Below are 20102 nucleotides of genomic sequence, written 5' to 3'. Positions count from 1 at the left end.
AGTCAGGGGTCTTTCTCACTCTCAGCATTCCTCGAAAAGAATGCAGCATGATCGACCATATCCACACGGTGACCAAGCTCACTGTGGTACTGCGAGAGTTCAAGATGCTGCTCTGACTAACATTCATCAATTTAAAGAATGCCTTTGATTCTGTTGAGACTGAAGCGGTCATCAAGCTCTAGGCAAACAGGGCATTCAAACTCTGTACATCAGGATGCTCCGTGAGCTGTATTACATTTGGATTCACCACTAGGATCTCACCATTCTACAAGAAAGTGATCATTGATGTAAAGAGAGGGGTTTGGCAGGGCAATACCATTTCACCGAAACTCTTCAGTGCCATCCTTGAGAACATCATGTGATCAGTGGAATGGGAAGGAATGGGAGTGAAGTTAGATGGTCGGCAACTACACCACCTCCACTTCACTAATGACATCGTTTTAATAACATCAAGCATTAGCCGAAGCAGCATGAATGCTGGCTGACTTCGACCGTGAGTGTGGAAAGGTCAGACTTCAGCTGAATCTCACAAAAACAATGAGAAAGGACTACTTCCTGACCTTTCATTTTCTCTCAGTGGAGCAAACGTCTCCAAATGCAGCGGTTATGTGGATCTGGGTCAAGAACTCAACATGACAAATGACTTGGCGCCAGAACTCCGAAGGAGGAAGAGAGCACATTGAAGAAGTGGTTAAGAGGATGAAGACCCTCTGGCTCTGGGCATATCTTTTAGAATTCACTATTCTTCCTGCAATAACATATACCCCAGAGACCGGGGCCCTACGAAAATAGGATGAGAATTCTATTAAGGTATCCCAAAGAGGAATTGAAAGAGTTATGCTTGGAGGTTCACGTTTTACTCAAGTGAGAGAAGGAATCCAGAGTTCTGACCTCCGCCAACATTGAGGATCAGGGATGCACCTCATTTGCCAAGGCATCAAAAATCAGATGGGCTGGACACGTAATGCAATTTGGAGAAGACCGCTGGAGTACAGCTGTTACCAACTGGATTCCACTGGATGTCAAACGAATGCCTGGCCACCCACGTACAAAATGGTCACAAAATGGTCCGACTTCTTTGTGAAGACTCCGAATGAATGGTGTGAGGCTCTTCATGTTCCTGTAGCAAGCAGGCACCATTGGGCTATACTAGCATACAACAGGATTGAAAGGAGACGTTACTGGCACCTGCTTGAGCAAATCAATGAGCTATAGGATGACAAGTGGTACAAGTGATACAGAAGAAATATTTGTTCTTCATTTTCTTATTTATTTTTCTTGTTTTTAAAGTTAAAATAGCATTTCACAGGTATTAAGGGCACAATATGGAAAACAAACATGTGTAGCCCTTTGTGCCAATGTATGCTTCCACATACCCTCCCCTTCATCCTTCTATTACAGTAACTACTAATCAGTCTTATAGAGAAGGGATATTTATTGTTTATGGCAATAAAAAGTCATGGAAACCAGTACATTTCAAGAGTCTTATATAGAACATAGCTTTCCTAAACAATTGTGCGAATATTTTAGTGGTGGAATTTATACCACCTTTGTTTTAAGATGAAGTTTTAATAAATACTTTACCTCTGGAATACATTTTAAATTAAAACAATATATGTTGAGCACAACACAACTATTTTTGGTTTGGGATTTGTTTTATATTAGGAAATTTCTAAAAAGAAAAAATTATTGCTCTAGTTCTAAGAAATTTAAAGTTTTATTTTCTTCTTATAAAACAACTGAACATAATGTTATACATACTTTATTTTTTTTTTTTTTTGCTTTTTCTTTTTTAATTACCTTTTTTTTTTTTTTTTTAATTTTATTGAATCACCATGTGGAGGGTTACATAGTTCTCAGGATTATGTCGGTTATACAGTTCTCAAACACCCTTCACTTCACCAGTGCCCATCTTCCATCACCAACCCCCCCAGTATACCTGCCGCCCCCTCCCACCTCCCCAGTCCCAACCCTTGCACATGATATGTTTCACTTCGTTTACGCCTTATTTCGATTACATTCCATGTTTCAACATACAACTCACTACCGTTGTTGGGGTTTCCCCCAAAAAAGAAAAGCAGTCCTATTGCCAAGGAGGCATTTGATAGTTCTCCATTGCTAAGAATATAGAGATATTAAGTCCCGCTGTTTGTTACATAGTTTTTCTTTTTCCCCCTTGCCCCGCGCCACCGAGTTCACGCCTGTTTTAGTAATCGCCACGCTGCCCTTTTATGGTGCTCATAAGATGGAGAAACCTAGAGAGAGGCTCGGCGTCTCCGTTTTGCGCTCAGGAAAACCGCGGCCCCTGCGCTGTGTTCAGGAGGGAGGAGTTGAGAGAGAGACAGGTTAAAAGAATTGGGGGATGCCCGGGTCCCACAGCTTCAGCACGCCGTGGGGTCTCTGGTCCCATGCCGGAATTAGTTCAGTGGGCTGCTTGGGGTCCGAGGGCGCTCCCTCGGGCCCCTCCATCATGCTCCTTCCACAGTCGGGTCCAAAAGGAAGCACACGAGGGGGAGGTGGGTTTAAGTATCTAACTGCGGTGGGCGGGGGTCGCCGCCCCCGCCCCCTGGGGACTCCCGCAAGCGCGCTCACGTCCTGTTTTGGCTGAATCGGCGACTCCGTTTTGCGCTCAGGAAAACCGCGGCCCCTGCGCTGTGTTCAGGAGGGAGGAGTTGAGAGAGAGACAGGTTAAAAGAATTGGGGGATGCCCGGGTCCCACAGCTTCAGCACGCCGTGGGGTCTCTGGTCCCATGCCGGAATTAGTTCAGTGGGCTGCTTGGGGTCCGAGGGCGCTCCCTCGGGCCCCTCCATCATGCTCCTTCCACAGCCGGGTCCAAAAGTGTTATACATACTTTAGATATGAATTTTCTATCCTCTAACAAGTTATTATTTAAATCAACCATCATCCATTGTATTACAGACTAAAACTACCATCGAAATACTGATAATGCAAGTTAGCTATCAATGACATTTGTTTACAAAATGTTTTCTGGGATACACTTGGTAAGATCATTTTTTGAAAAGTACATCACTTTTCTACTACCTATTCGAGATTAAATTAACTCTGAAAATTGCAGATTTCCTCAGGTTATTATATATTATTTGCCTTCTCACATTTTTATTGCATATTTAATGATGTTGCAGGTAATGTACTAAGTATACTTACAATTCTTATTACTCAGGAATTATTAAAATCAGGTGGTTTAGATATAGTTCTTATCCGAAGGGCAATATGATAGTATTGGTGATTACATTAAGGTATATTAATTAAAGAGGATAATGGCAAAGTTAACCATTTCTGTGTTTAGTGTATGCCCAGAAAGGTTGTAAATACTTAAAAGCAATGAAAACTTACTCAGTTCATACAAAAACTGTGTGATTTAATAGAGATTAAATAATATTCACATTTGAAAAATGTCAAAAATTGGATTAAATATAATAAGTTTTACTTTGATAAGTTTTATCTCCAATCCTGCTCGGATCGGGTCTGGACCTCTTCTGCTCAGATTCCCCATTTTCCAGTAGCTAGGCGGTCACATCCAGGGACTGCCACCAATGCTGTGAATCCCACCAATGGCCAACATCCAGAAACCAAAACCCAAGTGTGACCAAGCGACATCTTATAGCCTACTTCTCCCTCTGGGAGGACCTGGCAAGCTACTGAGAGTTTCCTGCTCACATGGGAGAGCCTTGCAAACTCCCCATGGTGTATTCATATGCCAAACTAGTAACAATGCTGGGTCTCATTCCTCTGACCCTGAAAGAGCCTCCAATGTGGCATTGATGGGAAGGATGAGTAAAGAGAGGCTTCTAAAATCTCAGGGCTAGGATGAATGGAGATGTTACTGAGACTGCTCAAGAAATTCGACAATCAATGGGATGATGATGATGGTGATGAAATTTTACTTCAGATCTTGAGATAAACCACATTGTATTCTATTCAGGCCTCAAAATTTGGTCAAGAGCCTTGGTCCATTCCTTTGGCTTTATACCTGTCTATGCAGATGAGCCAGTCTATGCAGTTTATACCTGTTTATGCAGTTTATACCTATCTATGCAGTTTATACCTGTCTATGCAGTTTATACCTATCTATGCAGTTTAAACCTGTCTATGCAGATTAACCTGTCTATGCAGTTGAACTTAAGAACTTATTTTCAATGTAGAACACATAAAATTTTGAGTACAAATGTGGCCTATACACATTATTTGGTAACACAATTGTTTCAACCATATTTCTGATATAAATAAATAAAATGAGAGTTGGGTCATATTGAGAATAATTTTTAAATTTTGGAGAAGTCTTTATACTGTTTTCCATAGAAATGGAAAAAGATGACATTCCGTCAATAGTGGATGAGGATTCCTTTTTTTTTTCCCACTCCACCCAAAACTGTTGTTTCTACTCTGATTAATGCTCATTATGTAAGGTGATATATAATTGTTTGATTCACATATATTTTTTAAATGTGAGCAACCATCTTATTTAAGAACAACAAATTCATAATGATACAAAATGCCATTTTCAAAATAAAAAAAAAAGTATGTTTAATCATTCTCATTCCATAAGAGAGGGGATACATGAGTGGGATGGTAGTTCATAGATATGCTAAAGCATGTTTAGTGAACTAGCAATAGAGAAAGTTGAAGGCAATCAGCAGTACTGTACTTTTCTTTTTAAAAACAAGAACAGGGTATGGAGATTACCAGAGCCATCTGGTACCTTCTCAGTGCTCCAACTATGATTAGAAATGTCCATGAGAACCGCAGGAAACATTTCCCCACCCTTTTAAGACCTCTTGAACTTGGATGTGATATAAAATGTACTGAATAACTCTGTACTAGACAGTAATCTGCATAGGTTCCTTTGTGTGTGCATGGTCAACTCAAATATTGGATCTTTGGCAATCCTGAAAGGTGCCTGGTACTTCTGCCCTGGTTTCTGAATCTCAACCATCACATAGTCAGTATTATAGGAAAAAACGCTGGACAGACATTGAGTCACTGATTACACTAAGTCTTAGTTGCATTTCTCTGATGGTACTATGATGAACTGAACTTTCTGTTATACCTACAGCCATCTGTATGATTTCTACTAAAGTGACTGTTTAGCCCTTCTCATTTTGAAAGAAATCTGTTTATTGTTAAATTTTAATTAACCAGTATTCATCCAACAAAGGATGAATATTATCTTAATATATAAGATATACATACATCATATATATAAATATATGTGTGTATATTAAATGACACCCAGTAAAGCATTTCATTAAACAGTTTATTCACTGATGTTAAATTATTTCACCTTTAAAATAAATACTTAAAAGGGACATTGTAGAAAGGAATATTGTAGTAAAGATGATAATCCTTATTTGTATTGAAGACTAACATTCATCTAGGTAAATGTGTGAATAAGTCTTTGTTTAGTCGACTAAAAAAATTTATCCTTTATTAATGTATTTATTGTTTTCAGGCGATATGTCACAGTGCTCAGGGTTTATTCTTTTCTCCTTACATCTGGCGGGGCTCAGGGCACCATATGAGATGCCAGGAATTGACCAGGGTCAGCTGCATGAACATAGGCACCCTAACTGCTGTACTAACTTTTCAGCTCTTAAAATATTTTTTGTTAATGATGAAAATACTTTTAGGTGTGTAAAAACAGAAATATTCTTCTGAATTAAAAAAATTTAGTTTTTTGACAGCTTAAACTGGTTAGATTCAGTTCTGAGGAAATATAACAATCATTTTTACACCATTTAGCTACATACTGTTTTAATCAGAAATGTTCCATTTATATTCTCAAAATATTGTAGAATATTGACATGACCAACTGGTAACTTTGGCAAGTGCTTTTTATTGCTGGTATAATATAATGACATATTTAGTTATTTATACAAAAAAAAAATAAAACTTCTCTTTCGGTTTTGGTCCAAACCCGTCAGTGCTCAGGAATTACTACTAGTGAGGTTCAGGGGATTTCATTCAGCCCTAGGGATCAGTCACATGAAAGACAAGTGCCTAACCTATTTTAGAATCCCTAAGGCCCTCAATTCTTTTTCTACTTGCATCTGTGTTACCAGGACCTTTGATATTTCCTCAGATATTTTAAATTCATATCAAGCCTTTTTTCATAAAAACACTGTTTATTCAATCATTCTTTTATTCAAGCATGGTAATAGGTTTGGTGGAACTCACAATGCATGATCTTATCTTTGGATTGTAATATCATTATTTTATTCAATCTCTTTTCCTTCAATCATTTAGAAAAATCAGGGTTTTATTAGCCTTAATTTTTTTTTTTCTGAGCCGTACCTGGCATTTCTCAAGGCAAACTCCTGTCTTTGACTCCAGACATCACTCATATCTTCCTTCAGAAAACCAGACTGTGTGGGTGCCAGGGATCAAACCCTTTACCACAGCATTCAAAACAAGTGTGCTACCCACTATACAATTTGTCTGAAGCTAGAATAGAGATTATTAATGCTTATAGGAGAATATATTGTATGTTACTGAACATTAACATTACTGAATACTCATTTACTTCTCTTAATTTCTTCAATATCTCTTCACTTACTGTAGGGGTTTATAAACATTAGTCAATGCAATGCAAACATAATGTAAATTAAGTATAAATTGAAAATACATACCTTTCAAGAATCATATTTCCATTATGTCAATAAAATTATGTCCTGGACTCTCCAAGTCACTTAAAATTCACTATTAAATCAAGAACTACAAAGGTTCAGCAATTAGCAAACAAAGAACAAAATATTGGTGAAAAAGCATGATATCCAAATATGCCTTTTAAAATAATGTCTCCGAAATAAAAATTCAAGAATTGGGAAGCTATTTGAATTTTTGTGAAGTTGATTAAAATTACATACATTTTAACAAAATATTACTTGTAAGCCATTTACAAAAGTCAAATCATAACTAAGAACATATTTTTATGGTATTATTGAATGTCAAAACTATTACTATAAAACATAATTCTTTTAAAATCTATTTGAGTGGGTAGAAAGAATCTAAGCATTCAGAGGATCTCACAATGCCTAGCAACTCTATAATTGTTTGTCTCGAGTATTTTCCTTCTCCTTTTCCTCCCTTTCCTCAGAGATCTTGTTCTCACTCATTTCTTTATACACAAGACCCTCCTATTGCCAAGTCACATCTAATAGAATTCTAATATCAGAAAGATAAGTATTTTCATAATGGATTTTTTATAGTCAAAAATAAGTGTCATTGTAAATAAAAAGTGGAGAGAAGGATTGTACTTTAATAGACATTGAAGACAGAGGCTATGAAACAAGGGCAATATGAAGTATGAGAGTATACAGAGAAACTGAGGAATTGGATATATCTTGGTGTATTATAAAATAGAGAAAATGGCATGTTGGTAAAACATGGTTAGCTCACTATCACTATGCTAATTTGTGGTGTCTGTTATTTATAAAAATCATCTAAAAGGCATTTTGATATATTTGGAAATTAGTGTTTTGATAACATAATAAAACATATACTACAATCTATTCCTATCATAATGATGAACTTCATTCGTACATATAATAAACAGGTGGACTTTCTTGATGAGGTTTAAAAGTCGGGGCTGGAGCGATACAATTACAATTACAATAAAATTGTAATTATAATCACCAGTGCAACCAACCATTGTTAGTGGCACTTTTGATTTCCATTTGTAATGTACAAAAACAAGCTTTTAATTAATCCTGAAGCAATACAATGGAAAAGCAACCTCACTATTAGATAGCAGTTGTTTGGGGAAAAAATTATCATTACAAAAGGAGTCTTTGTAATTGGACAATCTAATTTTATTTTCATCTCTGTAACTACTTAGGCATAATTTTTAAAGAACTAATGCTGAATTGTTTTAAGATTCTAAACTTATCATGCATAATTATTGAATATTTTGATAGCATCATTTAAGAAAAGTATTATTGAGATGTAAAAAGAACAGCAAAATATGTAAAGGTTTTGATCATGATATATTGTCTTCTCTGAATAATTTACTTTTGTCCAATATGAAAAATGTGTCAAAGCTTTTATGATAATGCTACTGTTTCTTTTAATGTGATATTTGATACTTACAATAACAGAATAATTACTGACTTCCATTTTGTGGTTTTATATATTTAATTTCCATAATTCGAGTCATGGCAAATAATATATTTACTCTCCTCAAAATGTTTTTCTAAATTTTATTTTATTATTTTTTTATTATTATTTTTTAAAATTTTATTTTATTAAATCACCATGTGGAAAATTACGATGCTTTCAGGCTTAAGTCTTAAGTCTTAGTCATACAATGCTGAAGAAACCATCCCTTCACCAGTGCCCATATCCCACCACTGAAGACAAAAAAAAAAAAAAACCCACAGTACACCACCCATCCCGCCCACCCCCGCACCCCCCGCCTTGTAACTGATAAATTTCACTTTACTTTCTATTTACTTTGGTTACATTCAATATTTCTACACAAACCTCACCATTATTATTAGGAGCACCCCACTAGAGTCAGACCTGTTGTGAAGAGAAATGAGGTCTCTACTGCGGCCGCGCAGTAGAGGTTTTGTATTTCTGCACTTTAACAACTAAGTCCAGGGAGATTCCGGTTTTGTATTTCTGCACTTTAACAACTAAGTCCAGGGATATTTCTTCCGGATATTCGATCATTGCAAGCTTGTAAAGCTCATCTGTGGTCGTCATAATATGGCAGTCCCCATGCCCTTCATCCCCGGGAAGGGACAGGCGAGAGAGAGAAATACCTTTCCCCTCCTGGGCGGGCATGGGGTTGCGGCTTAGTTCTCTGGCTGGAGACAATCTGCAAGGAGCAGTCCATGTTGCGGTTGGTTCAGCTGGGTCTGGATTCACGCTCGTGCAGCTGCGGAGGAGCCACACACGCGTGCGGCCCCCGGGGTCACATCTCGGCAGCGGTGGGAGTCTAAATTTTATTTTAAATATTTAGATAAATAAGCTAAGCACTGAGCCATTTTCCTGTTTCAATAAAATAAGATGCTATAACATCCAAACTGGTTTCACACTTTGTTCCATCAAGAGATGAAACTTAAATATAGGCTTAATTGTTATTTCTAGCATGTCTGAACATGCTCTAAACTTATCTTACACATTGAACTTTATCAGTAAAATATATAATACTACCATTTAGTGTTTTATATTTTATGGTACTATAGTCCCTGGTTTTTATTTAACACAAATCTTCTAAAATTGCTTTAAAAAATAAAATACAAATTAGTTTTAAAAAACTAAAGTCTAATTTTTTCTTATCTCTTAGAAATCTACTCTAACCATACTGATATTTCTAGTAATCAGCACAGAGCTTCTCATATAGCAACTGAATTGAATTGAATTTTTTATTGAATATTAACTATTATTTTATTAAGTTTGTCCAAGTGAACATTTCTTTTATGTACACTAGGACTCTATTTTCAGGCATGTCACCAAAGAATGTACTTCATTAAATGAAAATCAATTTCTGGTTTGTCATTTACATTTACCAGGAAAACTGTTGAGTTTTGTATTGATTTTATATAGGAAGATGAAACTTTTGAATAAGATTCATAGAGGAAAGCAATCTAGGTCAAAAATAAATGTAATATTTTGTTCTCAGGAAAATATATTTCAACTGGCATTTTATAGAACAAATTTAAAATTATATATCAGCACCTCTTCCACACATACACACACAGAGATACACACACACTCACACCGGGGACCCAAAACAGACAACAGAAATGTCATCTGCACTTCTATGTTCATTCTACCACTATTCACATAGGCAGAATCTGGAAAAAACTCAAGTGCCTGAAAAAAGATTACTGTATAAAGAAACTATCGTATTCAAATATATATATATATATATATATATATACATATGTAGGATAACATAGCCTCAGTAGTTTAGGTTTATTGGGTTACTCCCGTTACAGTGCTCCTATTCCTCTTTATTTGTAGCTTCTTTCTTAGTGTTCTGTTGACTTGTAAATAATGTTTTTCTCTTCTCCTTGAGTCCTTTGCATAGTTTATTCAGAGCATGTCTTTTTGTATGGACAGAGGAAGACATTTAATATTATGCCTTTGCAATTGAGATTTAATTGGCTTTGAATATTATTAATTCCCGGGCATCTGCTTTCTTGACTGTAGCCTTGGTTGCCCTCAGTTCCTAGCCCTCTTAAAAGGCAGGGTCCCAACGTGGGATGAAGAAGGACCCAGGGCAAGCGGTAAGTTGTGTGCTACCCTGGCATCGAGATGGGCCTGGCCAAAGCGCCTAATGCTTAACTATATGTTAAGAGCTTGGTCATGGGGTGTCATGTCATGATTCAAAAGCAACGACGAGACAGGGCCCTGCTAGGGCTAGGAAAGACTAATCTGGCCTGAGCGCTGTAGTCTGAGATGAGGTGACCCCTGGAGAGCAATTCTAAAAGTTTTATGCATCTCTTGCTATGCCCATACAAAATGATTAATATTGTGAATGCTTTTATGTTTACTGGACAAGGAGAGGAGAAACACAACCATGGGATTTCATCCTTGGATGGGTCCTGCTGAAAGCGTATCTGTCCTAGAGAATAGGTGTTCTGCTAGTGTTATTGAACTTTTTGTGCCTAGCATTTTATTTTATGGTTAAAATCTGTCCTAAACAAAAAGGGGGGAGATGTTGGAATATTTCCCCTTTTCCAGCTGCCTTCTGGAGTTTTGTCAGAAACCTTTTGTCACAGAAACCTAGCTGATCTTTGACCCGCAGATCTAAGGTGCTAGCCTAGTCTTTGAGATGTAAATTTCAGGTGCTGTCTAGTTTGTAGTTGACATGTAGATTTCTTGCTGCAGCCCAGCCTGGTCTTTGGAATGTAAATCCGAGTGCTTTCAGCCCAAAGAAGGCTTCGGTTTTGGATTTGTATCTTGTTTCCGGGGGCAGATCCACAGGGCCAGATCCACCGAGAGAGATGGGGAGAGACAGGGAGTGCGGGAGAGGAGAAGCCAGAGAGGCGGCAGTTGAGGAGTAGATCCAGAGAGAGGCCGGAGCTGGGAGTGAGGGTGATGAGAAAGTTTGAAGATTGAATAAACGGTAACTAATCAGCAACCAGCTTGGTCCTCGTTCTTCCTTCGCCTGTCCTTGACCACCGGCCGTCCCGATCCAGTCCACACACTGCGGTTCCAGAGCACCGAACGCGGGTGGTGAGACAGAGCCGCCCGGAGAGCCCGCGAGTGCTCTCGCCCCCTCGGCGAGCTTTAGTTTTTTACATACATACATATATATATATATATATATATATATATATATATATTCAACTATGCAGTTGAACACTATACAGCCATTAGGAAAAATGGTGTAATGAACTTTGCTTATAAATGGATGTTCATGGAGAGTAACATGATAAGTAAAATGAATCAGAAAGACAGACGAAGATACAGAATGACTGCATTCACTTGCGGTGTATATATATATATACATATATATATATATACATATATGTATATATATGTATAAAATCATATGAGACTAATATTCAAGGCCAGGGAAAACAGGGGTCAGGAGGGCTGGCACAGTATTGGAAACTTGTCAAAAGTATGTATGGGGTGAAGGGCAGTTAGGATAGAGGAGGGACCAGTATGAAAATAATTGAAAATAACCATTGGAAATGATCATTTTGGACAGGAACTGAATGTTGAAAGTAGGTGCACTAATTTGTACTGTTGAAGACTAAAGAAACAAACATATAAAATATTTAGCATGAAATTTAATTATTTAAATATTTTCATATCTGTTGTTCAATATATTTTATACAATTACCTCTTTGTTTAAAACTATTTACTGACCTGCCCTCTGGGGCAAATCAATGATCAATGGGATGACAGTGCTACAGAGCTACGACCATGTTTTTCAGACTTTAATATAGCAATCTCATGGATAGTTGTCCATCAACATTATCCCCATATGCTGACCAGGCTATTCCTCTTGTGTATAAATCTGTGATCAGGTCCTTAAAAGAATTTCATCAGTGACTAGTTGTCACCATGAGAATAAATTCTAAACCTTAAAGGACAGCCTCAATAAGCCATTTTAAGTATAGTATTTGTTCTTGTTATTTAAACAAAAAATTTTCTGATTTTATGCTGGTTCATATTAGATAACTAGGCAGATGTGTGTGTATCTGTGGGTATGTATTCATGTGTGCTTGTGAATGTGTATATATATATATGCATTCATCACATCAAACTACTTTTTGAATATATCTGAATATTTCGTCTATGGCTGTACCGCCCTGAATTCACTTAACGTCACCTAAATCTAACAGAATTTTTCATTTTTTATTATATGCATTTATTATTTTTCTCTTAAAATTTCCCCCACCTAATTATTGAAAAAAAAATAATTAGACCTTCCAAAGTGGACAATTTCCCTTTTGCTTATAGATTTATATTGTGATTTGAAAAGTCATATTGAATTTAGAATTTCTGTTGTTATTTACATTATGTTATTATTATTTTTTATTAGAGAATCACTGTGATGTACAGTAATAAACTTATGAAATGTTGTGGATTATGATGTGTGTATGAGAGCATGTGTGTTCATGTGTGTGTATGTGAAGGTGCGCGTGTATATATGAGTGTGTGTATGTGTTTGTCTGTGTCAATCTGTGTCTGTGTTTTGTAGTTCACCGTAGAACGACGATGACAAGAGCCGAGGAGAAAAAAAACAGGAATGGAGCGCATGCTTTCTATGAATGAGGCCCCAATTTTGTCTCCACAACACCATCTTCTTACTATAGAATCTTTCAGTGCAGCCTGGTGGGACCCTGGAGTCCCTCAAAATGTTCCAAGTGCCCATCACAATGCTTAAGAATTAGTAAGAATTAGTAAGAATGTGCCAGTGCACTAAATGTCAAAGAAAATTTTGTGTTGGATCTTTATGTTTATTCAGACCAACATTAGGATTTACAAAGAGCAATGCCTCACTGCCTGTTAGCTAAAATGCACAAAGTTGCTAAACATACTTTTTTTCTCTATTGTTTTCTCTGTGATGTTAAAAATTTAGTTCACTGATGATACTTTGATAAAACTGTTCAAATGTGAGGAAAAAACTGATATAACACAGAACATCTTTCTTTAACTCACCATATGTGGACATCACAGATACTCAGTTGACCCTAAAACGGATGTGAGAAATTGATCCTGATATCAACATTTTTGTCACCACTTCTTTCTTCTTTTAACAGTATACTTTAGAAGCAGTAACCACTTCATAGCTTGCACCTCTTTTTAGGTTTTCACAGTTGAGACTGCTACATGTCTATAAAACTTTTCATATACATATATATGACAAAGTGTGATAAGATGTCTCTGTAGTGGTCCATATTTTGTTGAGTTGTTTTTATGAGTAGACATAAAAATCATAAGCAGAATATGCATTGCATTTATTCTTTCCTACCCAAATCAAGAAATTATACACATAGCTTTGTAAATCTGTTCTACTGGTATATCCAATGAAAAATTTAGAATGTAAATCTGTTTGAAAAATATAAAGAAAGAAATTTAAATTTCAAACTAAATAAAACTACACATATTCTTCAGATTTTCCTGAGAAAATTGTGTCTTTATCTTTTTAAAATGTAAGTTGATAAAGCATCTATATGCAAGGACTTAACATTAGACTTCAACTGGATATTAGTTTCAATATAAAATTCCAACAGTCTGCATAGATGCCCCTAGTCCTGACACTAGACTGTCTTACTTGGTGCAATCCAAACCTCCCCAACTATCTCTGGCAGCTGAAAACTTTGAGAACTCAATCACTGCCATGCTCACTACCTATTTCTACAGGCTCAGAGGAGCCTCATCCATGAGTGAATCTGCTGAAAAACCAAGGTGTGCGGAACTTGTGACCAAAATCCTCAGGCTCACATGGAGTTGGGAAAGGCAACCTCCCCCAATCTCCCTGTGCTTCTGTAGCCTGTCAGTCATGCCCTCAAACTGTCTCTGGTGCCGTTTAAGCTCATTAATGGCCATGATCCAGAGACTCAGAAATAAATCTCTCAGAAGAGAACAACATGAGAGCAACATAATGCAGATATGCCTCCAGACCCCAAAGTCAACATCTAGTTAAAAATTAAAAAGTATGTTAACCTCAGCTATATCATTGTATTTAAAGTTTTAGAATTCCTGGAGCACACGGCTGTGCGATATCTCATATTATACACCACTGATGTACCAAGAAAGGGCTTGATGGCTCCAGGGTGAAATACAACAATCTTTATACACTTTCCTCCAAGGAAACTTTGGGATCATTTTTAGTGGAATATTCATAACAAGTAACACAAAATTAAATTACTTAGGACCTGCTTTGGGAGCAGGCTTTGGGGGTTAGTGTAGAAATATTCTACATTTTGAGGTGGAAGGTGTAATGATGGTGGGATTGGTGTTGGAATATTAAATGTAACAAATTATTTTGAACAACTTTATAAAAATTAAATTAACACATATAAATTTCCATTTAAATATGTATAGTAAGATGTTTGCATTTAAATTTTAAAAATATTAAATAGTTTATCTTTATTAGAAAAATATGATTCACATTTTTATTTTCTATTCCTTAAAATATCAATACTAATGCCTGAAAGTCTACAAGTTCTCTTCTAATTTTATATCTCTTATTTTTGGAAGAGATACTGGGAATATCTAAATGCCATTAAACACTGATAATGCATACCCTTTAAATGTAAAGAAAAACAATAGCTAATAGAAGCACTGTAGCACTGTCGTCCCATTGCTCATCGATTTGCTTGAGTGGGTACCAGTAATGTCTCGATTGCGAGACTTGTTGTTACTGTTTTTGGCATACTGGGTAGCTTGCCAAGCTCTGCCTGAGATACTCTTGGTAGCTTGCTGGGTTCTCTGAGAGGGATGGAGGAATTGAACCCAAGTTGGCTGCATGCAAGGCAAATGGCTTATCTACCGTACTATCCCTCCAGTCCTAATATAAATATATATATATATATAATAATTATATATATTGACTAGAAATATATAAATTTTATTCAATGTTTTTCAACATAGAATTCTGCTTCACAGTGTTCTGTACTGAAAAAGCAAGTAGAATGTCCATATATATAGTACAAAATACACAGATTAGATCACAAACAAAATGGATTGAAACAATGCTTATATATTAAATAAATATTTTAACCAATTTATGTTTTAATTTTTTTGATATTTGCAAATTCATTTTAATTTTATAACTTTATAGATCTACTATATGTTTGGCACTTAGATTAGTGCTGAGCTGTCATATTACAGTAACCATCACTAATTTTTATTCTATCAAACTTTCCTGATAAAATTATGATTATACTAACATTTGGGTCTTGGAAAGATCAATGTATAAATTATTATATGAGTTTTTTTAATTATTTTTCCCTCATGTTGTAATTTGTTCTATAACTAAAATGTACTACTTCTGCCTCAATTTAGTACAGTTTATTCAGGGACTTGACAAAAATCAAACTAATATGTATGGTATGTTCAGAAAGTTCTAAAAGTAAAATACTACTAATATTTTCTGATTTCAATGAACTTTTAACTTAATAAAATTGCCATAATACATACTGCAGTTAATGTAAATGCATTAATGTAATATTGAAAGATAATTATGGAGCATAATTTTTAACACAATATTATATGAGAGTCAGAGTCATTACTTACTAAACTTAGTCTCTTCCAACAGAAAGATTGGAAGTGTCACAGATATTTAAAGCATGCTTAGGTTGAGTCAGATGTCACAGTAACAATTTTCTTAAAAGTTGAAGTAAATGAAAAGTATTATGGAGAAAAATATCAAATAATGAGATCAATTTAATAGGAAACTATTTACTAAATACAAATTAGAGCAGTCTCATTAAAAAGCAAAATATTACACAACTGTATGCAAAGTAAATTATATATGATATAAGCATTACAGTTTTAAATAGATCATGTTTCTATAACAAAACATCACAGTCTAAACTTGAAACAAATTAGTTTCTTAAAGTTCAAGTGTTGGAAGCCAGAGAGATCAGGATGCAGGAATTGTCTCTCTAAATTCTTATTTATGACAAAAACATAAGAGCAAATTCTCTTATATATCATACATCATGATCTATACATCATAAGAATAGCACTGTCATCCCGTTGTTCATCCATTTGCTCTAGCCGGCACCAATAACGTCTTTACTGTGAGACTTGTCACTGTTTTTGGCATATCGAATACGCCACAGGTAGCTTGCCAGGCTCTGCAGTGGGCACGGGATACTCTCGGTAGCTTGCCAGGCTCTCTGAGAGAAACGAAGGAATTGAACCCAGGTTGGCTGCATGCAAGGCAAATGACCTACCCGCTGTGCTTTCTAAACCCTTGTCTAATTTCCAAAGAATTGTGTTATCACAGTAAGACATTTGTTATTTAATGAAAATTTTCAGGAGACATTATTCAGTATGCAGCACATATTTGATACTGTAATTCACTCAGCATATTTTCAGCTGAAGTATTTCTATAATCTAAGAAAATTCAAAATATTAAAATTTACCAAATCATAGAGAACATTATCAATTAAAGCTTTAAATCTTTTCTTCCTCACATTAAAATGTATAAATAAATAGCTGGCTCTGCTTATTTAATACACAAAGAAAACCAAGAAAGTTGGGATTTTTTGTATTTGTATTTAAGAACCTGTATTATTATATATATGATAAAATGACCAATACTTTTCAAGTATTCAAATATAAACAATTGGTGGTGAACTTATATATGAATATAACAATATATGACCACATCAGGGATTGGGGTATAAGTATTCTTATTTGTATAGAAGTGTAACAAAAATATAATAAAATATTCTTGGAGTACAATAAAATGTTCATATTTAGTACATATTTACCAAAGTTTAAATCAAGACCTTTAGTGTTGGAATATAGCTCTAAATATTTTAAGCTTATCAATGGTTTGTCCTTTCTCCCTTGCCACAGGGAGCTTAGGTTTATCAGGTTATACCCATCACAGTGCTCCCGAGTCCCTCTCATTCCTCTGTGTTTATCTGTAAACTCTTCTCTGTGCTTTCTTCCATAAGCGGTCTATCACTTTTTTTTCCTAATCAGACTTTGTTAACTTGTAAGGTCAGATCCTTTTAAGGCACTGAACTTTAATTGTAAGTTAATATTACCTTTCTCCTCTCCTTATGTATTTCTCCTTATGTATCTCCTCTCCTTATAAACACAGGAAGACAGTTAATATTATGCTTTTGGAGTTAACTGACTCTGAATAATATTCACTCCTGGGCATCTGTTTTATTAACTTAAGCCTCAGTTGTCCTTAGTTCCTAGCACCCCAAAAGCAGGGTCCCAACAAAGGCAATCTGTGAGCTACTCTGGGCATCGAAATGGGCCGGGCCAAAGCATTACAGTAAAGAGCATGGCCATGGACAAATTCTGTCATAATCCACAAAGTAACGATGAGATTAAGACCCTGCTAGGGTTAGGAAAGACTAATCTGGCCTGAACACTGTAGTTTGAGATCTATAGCGAGATGAACCCAGGAGAGCAATCGTATAAGCTTGATATATCTCTGTGTCCAAACAAAATGATTAATATTATGAAGGTTTACATTTCAGCAGACCAGAGAGATCGTACAGTGGGTAAGGTGCTCAGCAACACATCTGGTCTTCAGGCTTCCCAGGAGTGATTCCTAAGCTCAAAGCCATAAGCAAGCCTGGGGCCCAAACCCCCATCCTCCACTTCCTGCTTCCAAAAGTGTTTCAGAAAAGATCACTAGATGAAGAAAGTATATGACTAATACTACCAGCAGAGTCCCACTACGTCAAAAGTGTTTTCTATTTATTTAGTTTTGGTTTGGGAGCCATGTTCAGAGTGCTTAGGGCTAGCTCTCAGCTCTGCGCTAGAGGTCATTCCTGGCTGATGCTGGAGGGGAGTCAAGGATTCTGGGGTTCAAACTTGGATTTCCTGCATGCAAAGTTTGCACGAACTCAGCCCGGTATGCTCTCCCTGGCCCAGTAGAAGTGTTCTTTCTAAGCCATGTATTTTTTTTTGGGGGGGGGTAACCAGAATTAGTGCATTCCTTATCCCTACTTCCCTACTCCAGTTCCCACATACAATTTTAAATTTTCAGCCTAGTCTTTTTGTTCTTAATGACATGATGCTAAGATAGTATGCCATGCTGAAAATTTCAAGATGGTTTTAAAATTGGTTTAGTATAGCACTTACATACTCTTTTATTTTGGTTAGAATGCTGTTTATCCCTGTCACATCTTCAGGTGAAGTTGCTTTCCTTCCTTCGTATATTTTTATTGCCATGACTACCATGAATTTTTCAAGTAATGTTAGGGCTTTCATTGTCGCATGGCTGAGTCTGGCAAGCTACCCGTGGTGTGTTCGATATGCCAAAAACAGTAACAACAAGTCTCACAACAGAAACGTTACTGGTGCCCACTCGGGCAAATTGATGAACAACGGTATGACAGTGATACAGTGATACATTTGTTAGACAAGGAGAGGAGAAACACACCCATGGGATTTCGCTCTTGGGTGGGTCATTCTGATGAATGAGAATCTGTCCTAGAAACAGCTTCCCCCGAGAGAAGGCCTTTACCTCTGTTGATTGTATGACCACACCTGTTTGTAAGCCCCAACCCCTCATGTTTGGGGACTATATGAAGACTGTAAGAGTGGGCTGGGAGATTCAGGAGAATGAAGTTGCATGGGGAAGGAAGAAGCAGGAGGAGAATCGGAAAAGAATGGAGAGGTGATTGGAATACATGGCAATTGAGACCAACCAGCCAGGCCCTCATTCCTCCCTTCGTCCTCCCTTGCCATCCGCCTTCCCGGGGTGTGGGAAGTGGTGCGGCCCCCTTCATAATTTATTTTTGAATGCACACTTCAGCATGCCAAGCATGCATTTCAGTCCACTGAGCTATCTCTTAGTGGCCTCATCTTAGTAGCCTCGTGTGTGAGACCCCCGTTCCAGAGGTATCTTCTCCCAAAACTACTATCTTTCCATATCTATTTACTAGCAAGTTGTTCAAATCATAGCTAGTAAGCAAGAGTTTCCGTGGCTTCTGCAGTGTTAGCCAGCACTGGAGAGTATACATAGCCTGTGACTGAGAACCTAATTTCTGTGAAATCCATTCCCTCACAGTTTACCCAGCCACTAACAGGCACAAGTGACCATAGCAAAGCAGGGTGGAAATACCAGATTCTGTTCACCTTTACCTTCTAATTACCAAGCAGACACTCTCACTATTGGTGGTCAGGTACCATGGGTCACCCTCATCTTGACTATCACGGACTGAGAACAAATGAAGTTGGTTCACAACTAACATAACACTCACAATCACAAGTTTATAGTCACCTACTGCCCAGATGATTGAAATTTGGTACAAAGTTGGTCTGAGAATCTTTAAAAAAATATTGTGCCACAACAGATCTCATTCAACTTGGTACAGGTACACCACTGAGAAATTGTGAGTGCATGCCCTAGTCATCTTTCAATTCTGCTTTAATACACCTCACAGGTTCACAGGGTCAACTATGATTTTTTTGAAAAAAACTTTAGTAGTGATACAAACTTGTTCAAATTTTGTAATATACACTGGGCCAAAATTTCACAGAATTAGTGTATTCTGACAATATAATTTTTCCAATGCATGAAAATGTCTAAGCACATGCAAGCTAGCACCTCTCCCCAAATAATAGCTCACTGATAAATACTTAATGGTCTTCTAAAATGGTCCAAAAATATTCACTTGGAAATAGTAAGATATGGGGAAAAAATTAAATGTTTAAAATATGAGAAAACTAAAAGGGTCTCCTGAATGAACTTGGGACTCACTTTAATGGGAAATAAACTTAGAACTCAGACATATATATCATGGTGACTTCAAAACAAAATACTTAGGGGAAAGGAACAAGAGATAAGTGCAAACAAATCACTATGCAGCAAGCATATATTAAAGTTCCAGAGAGTCCAAGAAAATGCAGAATACACAAAGTGAAATGGTGACAGCACAATAAATCCACATTGAAAATG

This window comes from Sorex araneus, chromosome 5, assembly GCF_027595985.1.
Source record: "Sorex araneus isolate mSorAra2 chromosome 5, mSorAra2.pri, whole genome shotgun sequence".
Classification (NCBI taxonomy): Eukaryota; Metazoa; Chordata; class Mammalia; order Eulipotyphla; family Soricidae; genus Sorex; species Sorex araneus.
Note: the sequence above shows the minus strand (reverse complement) of the source record.